This window comes from Dama dama, chromosome 33 (assembly GCF_033118175.1).
Source record: "Dama dama isolate Ldn47 chromosome 33, ASM3311817v1, whole genome shotgun sequence".
In the NCBI taxonomy this organism is placed as follows: Eukaryota; Metazoa; Chordata; class Mammalia; order Artiodactyla; family Cervidae; genus Dama; species Dama dama.
The window spans coordinates 26,058,476-26,066,563 of record NC_083713.1 but is presented as its reverse complement, the minus strand read 5'-3'; positions in this window follow the sequence as shown (position 1 = coordinate 26,066,563).

Sequence of the window (8,088 nt, the reverse complement as noted above, 5' to 3'; positions counted from 1 at the left end):
ATCCAATGAAAGAAATGCTGCAGTAACCAGCAGGTGCCAGCTGCTGCCAGGACATCCTCAAGGAGCCAGAGCTGAGCCACAGGACCCACAGACACAAGGCCCAGGCCTCCTCAGGGCAGTAGAAAGGGTAGCAACTCAGGGAGAAACAGAGGTCCCCCAAAGCCCGCGTCCTGAGTCACAGCAGCCCTGCCGGAACAACACTGTCAGCCCGCTGGCCTCAGACACCACAGGGGGACTCTGAAATTTTTGAGGAGGACACCCCAACCCAAAGCTCCCTACGGGCAGAGGGCCAGTTGTGCTTGTCTAAGGATAGAATGGTAACTCGCCTCATGGATCTACTTATTTTGTGTGTATCACACTAAATGTGTTCACCCTTGATTGGGAATTCTTTAAAGAGAAGGATTACATCACAAACATTTTCTGTATCTGTCACAGACTCCAGTACTAAGTTCATACCTGATGCCCAGTGGGTAACTGCAGACCCAGGGACTGGATGAATTCTTTCCCTGGAAACAGTCTGAGAAATGCTGGCTTAGGGGTGACATTCGCAGAAACACCACACAAGAAATTGATGTTGCATCATTAAATTTCCCCTTTGCGTGAACCTTCTTGTCTGGTGTGCAGTCATCAAACAGCCTCTTGTGTGACAGCTAGGACTCCTTCTGTTCCATCTGTATGCTTCCACACTAACATTCTGAAATGTCTTTCTAGCAATGCCAAAGAATATGGATGTTGTCTTGTAGTCTAGGATCTTTTTAATACTCTGAAAAATCACTTTCTGTATCTTTGTACTGATAATATATCTCATCATCCTTTTGCAACGAGTGTATGTTTCTGTATGTACATGTATGTGTATGTGTGTGTGTTTGTGTGTATATATATATGTGTGTGTCTTCCCCTGGCTTTCATGGGAAAACACTGAAACAATTAATTGCTCTACCCAGGCTTCTAATTCTCCTTCTCTCGCCTGCTCTCAATCTTCTGGCCAATTTAGCCTTTCTCTCCCGTTTTGCCATTTCACAGTGAAACGGCAGTGTTTTCACTTTTGAGTGTCATTTCATTACATTTTGAAAGCAACCATCCTGTATCCCCAAATTAACTCTTGTCTGGCGGTAAGTGTAAATGGCTTATCAACGCATAATGTACTTCGTCAAAAAAAAAAAAAAAAAAAAATCCTTACTGTAATGTATATTTCCTCCTTGTTGTGCTCTGGGGCATCAATTAATGTCACCAGCCTGACAATCCCCTGAACACATCCCTTTGACTACTGATGCTGGTGTGACATTTCCTGACATGTGGGCAATGTTTTCTACACGTGGCTCGATCCTCTTGCCCTTCATTTCCATGACATTCTTGTACTTGTTTCCTAGTCTCTTCTCCTTCTGGGGACAAAGAGTGCAACAAAAGTAGGTTCTTCACAGACTGTAAACCACACAGTATTTCCTTCTCTTTTTCTGTCTTTCTTTCTCTCTCTCTTCTTTCCCCATAAGAAACCTACTCAAACTTGAAAAATAAAAAACCAATACTATTTCAGCCCTTTTTATATTCTCTTAGTTGTTCAGTGGTTACATTTTTAAAGACAGTCTTCAACCACGAAGCTTCCAAAACTGACAACTTCAGAATAAGAGGCCAAGATTTACTTAGTTCTTTTTCTTTTTTTAATAGACAATATATGGAACAAAATGGACTTCCATTTTCAAAGGATATACATGGGACACTATCCAAGAACGGGAAGTGAGACTAAGGCAGACCCATCCATCATCCAGAGTCAGTTAGACATAGTAGGGTTGACCCGTCAGGAAATAAGAGTGATTCACTTTCCTATAAGCATAGACAGAAATTGTGCTGGGATGGAAACAGCAGTTCAGAGATGACTTAGAGGGAAATTATATAACCTGGGTTCACATGGGACCACAGGTGGCATTTCTTATTCTAAAGGCCCTACCTGCCACTGGCATCCTGGAAACCCCTTGGAGACAGCCCCCTGTGTGCAGGTACTCAAGTACTCTTCCCCCCATGCCTGCATCCTCTCTTTTTCTTCCTAGTTGGAATGTCAGAGGTAACTTCAGTCACAAAAGCATAACTGATGCTCAGTGGGAAAATCTAACACACTCTTTCAGAACATAGAATTGTTTCCTCACTGTGAGACCCTACACATCTTGAGATGGATGGAAAACATAAACCAGACAGAAAGAAACCAAAGAGAAACGCTGCTACAAAGAAATGGAGAGATTTTTGTTGCATCCCTACAGAGTTTGTGTGAGAAAAAAAAATTGCTTGTTTATAGGAATTTGACCTTAAAAACCTCAAAGCAGAGAAAGATGCAATTTGAAGGCAAAGCCTTTTCCTTAGATTTTTAATGTCAGTTTTGTAAATGGGTCAAGCCAAAGTGAGCTAAGAGATCAGTAAATTGATTTTTTTTTTTTTTTTTCCTCCTAGGAATCAGCTTAGTCCCACAATTCTTTATCAAGCTAGGGTCTTACCCTAGATAAAAATATTGTTGTTCTGAAAATAAACTTAAGGGAGAGAGAAGATGGGGACCTAAAAGGATTATGGTGTTAAAACTTCAAAGCCTTTTGCTTTTAAGCACAAATTCTAATTATCATTTAAAGGATACTCTGGACCAACCCTTCCAAAACCAAATCAGGAGAGACATCCAAGGCAGCAAAAGATATTCCCATTGACAGTCCAAGAGAGATTGGAAGCAACCCCAAGAAAAATCTACATGGCGATAAATTGATCCAGGGTCTTCACCTTTAAGCCCCAGTTAAACACTCCTGACTAGGAAATGGCAATTTTGTAAGACAGAAACATTGTCTGAGCTCTAATGAAACATTTCTGCCCTGCTTTCCCTAAATTAATAAATCCGAGAAGAGATCTCAAAAGTTTTATCAGGGTAGTATTTCTACAAATATAACCCTGGTAACATTCCCAGGTCCCAGGTCTGACAATACCCAGTGTTATTGATGCCCAGAATGTGTTTCTGCTTTGATATTCCACAGCACTGAGCTACCTGGAGTGCATCTACATAAATCAACAAGGGGAAAAAGAATTCTAATAACAGTAACAACCACATCCTATTCAGTGATTGAAAACTGCAACTATGTTTTCCAATCTGTTTGCAATGGTAGAGTGTCATGAAGTGGAATGAAAGCCCTGGATTATAGTCCCGGTGTCCACACACTTCTGAGGCCCTGTTTGCATCAACCTTAAAGATGACTTGATTTTTAACCTGCCTTGTGAGCTGAAAGACAATGTATTTATTCAAGGAGAGTTCTGTAGAGGTGAGGCAGAGGATCCTCAGAGACTCTACCATAACTTTTCCCCAACTGCCATTCATTAAACATGTTCCATCTCATGAACCATGAATCACTTCATTTTTAAGTACTCTTTTATTTCCTTTAAATTTATCTAAAACTTTATTAGATTCCACTGGCACCGTCCTGACAGACAGCCCGCATTCATTTTAAAGCTTCCCAACGGAGAAGCATAAAACATTTAAAATCTATATTTGATCTGACAACAGCAGCACAGTGTTTGAATTAGAAACAGATTAGACATAATTGAAGATAAAGAGGACGCAAGCACCACTCCCATCTTGGTGAAGTGGGCTTTAAATTATCAGATTCATCCAGAATACATTACCGAGAAACATTGAATTGTTATCTTTAGACAGCCTTTTCTAAGAGTTTACAATTTCTCAGTTCAGTGAAGCTTACCACCAGCTTGTTATCAGAACAAAAAACGAAAAATCATTCGGTTCAGGGCACACAACTGATCTCACCTCAAAAAGTAGACATTTCCTTCTGATAACAGACACTTCATTGGATTGCCAAGAGGTACTTCATGCACAATCTTTTCAGGTCCTTCCACTTCCTAGGTAATTCCCAAGGAGGCTACAAATTGGCATTGTTTACCCACAGGGCTCCTGCCAAGCCTGTCTCCAACTTTAATTAAACAACCCACAGGCCATGCACACTCACTCACACCCGCATGACCACGCATATGCTTGTGCATACCCATGTGAGTGTGTGCGTGCATACAAGTGCAAGAGTGTATACACACATGTACAACCTTGGCGTTGCGAGTCCTTCCACCATTCTCATTAGTAATGGAACTGCGCTTGTTCTCAGCGTCTCACTGCCAAAAGACTTAGAAAGGAGATGGGGAGGTCAGGAAGGTAAGTAAAGTGGAGAATTTAGTAAGCAACAGCACCTGCCTGAGGTGAGTAGCTACCCTGAGTTTCTTTGGGAAACTGGTTATGTGTGGCATATAAATGAAGGGATGGGATATTCATTGGGGAGGGAGGGGTTTGGAGGTTGTATTTCCTGATTTTCATCTCAACTCCATCTTCCCAAAGGAAGCAGGGATTTTTTTCCTTTTTAGCTTTGATCAAAAGCATCATGGCATCAGTGCACGATAGGTACTTCTTATCTGCAAGGCCAATTTTACTATAATGAGAGTATAAAGGAGTAAAAGGTTACATTCCTTCTCTGTGATTCCTGCCTTTCCCCACTTTTCTTTGTCTAGCTCCAGGATACCTATCGCCCTAAAATGTGTGGTTTCCCGTCAGTCTGGAGGTTCCTGCTTCTCTTTATCTGCCCATGGACTGCCCCCTCATGTTTACAAGTTGCATGGTTTCCTGCCATCTGGCCCCCACCCCACTTTCTCTGCTCATATCTGGCTACCTGCCTGTTGTAACATTCCAACCCCTCGAGGAGTCTGGACCCTTTAAATCTTTTCAGAGGTAGAGGGACAACAGTTCATCTTGTGTAACTGCTTCAGGCTGAGTGTGCAGGTCCAGACCTCCTGGCTATCTGCTAGGTATAGGGGTCTTGGGATTGCGGAGGTGGAGAGTGGGGAGAGGAGGAGGCAGCAGCCTTGTCCACCGGTGTTGATGGTCCCCTTCTTCAGGTAGGATGGGTTGAATCCCTGGTGTAGCATCATTTGAAGTAGCAATTGCTGTGTTCTAGACAAGAGAAATCCAACTAGGTATTTAAAAATACAAGGACCAAAGAGAAGGATGAGAAATACAGTGGCTAGGGAATCTAGAAATGGGAGAACCCAAGACCCACCCCTTAATGGTCTCGGCCCATTCTTGCTTCCTCTGATTATACCTGACTATACCAGGCTCTCAGTGGCCATCCTGAGGCCACTGAGCCCAGTTTCTTGGATAGACATGTCCCTGGTTGTGGAACTGGCCCCACTTTTGGGGTGAGAACTTTCAGGGTAATCCCTGTTTTTCTGAGGTAAATAAAGGGCTTATTAAGATTTGGGGTTCCTAGGACTGGGGCACTCATCAGGGCAGTCTTACTCTGACCAAATACTCTTTGTAAATTCCCTGTCCAATCTAGAGGTTCTGTGTGCAGTCCCTTCAAGGCCTCGTACAACAGTTTTGTATGAGACCGAACTCAGGGATCCAAATTCTACAAAATTTAGCCATTCCTTAGAAGGTTCTGAGCAGTTTCTTTGTGGTGGTGGTAAGTGGAGGATTGCCTCCTTATGCTGGGTCATAAGGATGTGCTTCCCTGAGCTTAGAACACATCTCATGTAGATGACTCTCTGGGAGGAAATTTGGACTTCTGTGGGGATACTTTTTTAGGCTTCCTTGGTGGATCAGCAGGTAAAGAATCTGCCTGCAATGCGGGAGACCTGGGTTCGATCTCTGGGTGGGGAAGATCCCCTGCCAGAAGGTATGGCAGCCCACTCCAGTACTCTTGCCTGGAGAATTCCATGGCTGCGGTCCATGGGGTTGCAAAGAGTCAGACACAACTAGAAACTAACAGATACTTTATATCTCCCAGAGCCCAGGAAATTAAGGACCTAAAAATGCTTTGGTGAAGCTTCCTTTGACAGGCTGCAGATAAGGAGGTCATCTACATATCATAATAATGCCCCGTTTTAATTTTCCATTGCCAAACAGGCGTGGGCTGTCCGGGATCCCTGAGGAAGGACAGTCGAGGTATACTGTTGGATGTCATTCGTGTCTGGGTCAGTCCATTCAAAAGCAAAAAGGTATTGAGAATCAGAGAGAACAGGTAACACAGAAGAAGGCAACTTTAAGATCAGGGACTGTAATACCTAGCTTTGAGAATGGAAATATAATGTTCAGCCACAAAAGATAATACACCTTCCCAAAGATAGGGCCATAAGGGAGATGAACTTCCAATATTTCTCCTTTCTCCGGTGAGGGATGAGTGACCCTATTGCTGATTCTATAGCATCTTTGCTTAATTTTGATTTTACACAGCTAATGCAAAGTCAGATGTGAGCCAACAGTAGCCAGAAACAAGATTTTCTAGAAACAAGGCCTCAGATCTGGAAGCATAACTCAATGTTCAATCTCCCTTTACATTCTCTCAGCTTCAACACAATTTTGTATGATTTTCAGGTTCTACACAGTATTTGCATGCTAAGTCACTTCAGTCATGTCCGCCAGGCTCCTCTGCCCATGGGATACTCCAGACAAGAATACTGGAGTGGGGTGCCATGCTGTCCTCCAGGGGATCTTCCCAACCCAGGAATCAAACCTGCATCTTCTGCGGCTCCTGCATACAGGCAGATTCTTTACTGCTGAGCCACTGTGAAAGCCCCATACAGTATTTATCATTACCTAGTTTCATTTATAGTGAGTTATGGTTTTCAACTGAGGCTTCCCAGGTGGTGCTAGTGGTAAAAAAAAAAAAATCAGCCTGCCAGTGCAGGAGACACAAGAGACACGGGTTCAATCCCTGGGTCAGGAAGATCCCCTGGAAAAGGAAATGGCAATCCATTCCGGTATTCTTGTCTGGGAAATCCCTTGGACAGAGGATCCTGGCAGGCTACAGTCCATGGGATCATAAAGAGTCAGACATGACTGAGGGACTCAGCATATACATACACATAGTTTTTAACTAGAGTCATCTTTGGGTCACTGTGGATGAACTTCATATAATTCAGGGGGAAAAAAGGTCAATGTGTTGAATAAGTTTGATGAAAAGACACATAGCTTGATTCAATTTTTATTTATTGGTTTTATAACATTATTGAAGTATAATTGACATACAGTAAACTGAACCTATTTAAATGTGTAATTTAATAAATTTTAATTGATGTATATATCCATGAAACTATCACCACAATCAAGATAATAAACATGTCTATCACTCTCCCAGATTTCCTCATGTTCCTTTGTTTGACTCAATTTTTAACCAAGGAGACTATATCCACAAGGTCTTTTCTATACTCCCTGCCTCAGAAAGCCAAATTGCCAAGAAATCAATTTCTGAGCCTTATTTGGCTTTTATTTGGACAAGTTGAATAAATACACGTGATTTGTTGACAGTGTGTTCGTAAATAAGGGTACAAGAAATCTGTCCTTAAATTGCATCTTCAAAGAAGACATTTCCATAGTAAACTCTATTTGTCCCAGGAAGTATTAGAGCACTTGAAAGATGGAAATTGAAAAGTAAGCAATCATACTTTGAAAGGTCCCTGGTTTTCATCTCTTACAGGTCTGCAAATTTCTCAGAAGCTAAACTTGAGAAAACAGCAGATTCCTAACATGAGCACTGCAGCTTCTGCCTTGCCTCAGGCTCAGTGATGGAGGTGAAAACTCAACCTTGAGTTTTATTTTGGGAGATCCAACTAACTAGCTAGCTAGATCTAACTAATTAGCTTCTAGTTAAATGTTACCGGGTGGCTTAGATGGTAAAGAATCCACCTGCAATGCGGGAGACCTGGGTTCAATCCGTAGGTTGGGAAGATCCCCTGGAGGAGGGCATGGCAACCCACCCCAGTATTCTTGCCGGGAGAATCCCCATGGACAGAGGAGCCTGGCGGGCTACAGTCCAAGGGATCATGAAAAGTTGGACATGACTGAGCAACTAAACAACACGACTGAGCAACTGAGCACATTAAGTTTAAAAAGTTTGATTTATTATACATATAATCTAGCTTTGTAAAAAAAAAAAATATGAGCAAATGAAAGCTATTTTACATTAATAGAGTAGATGATATTTTTCTCTTATTTTCCAGACTTTCTATAATGTTTTCTTATTGCATTTTTTTAACTGGCTTCCCAGATAGCTTCAAAAGAAAATTTGAAGT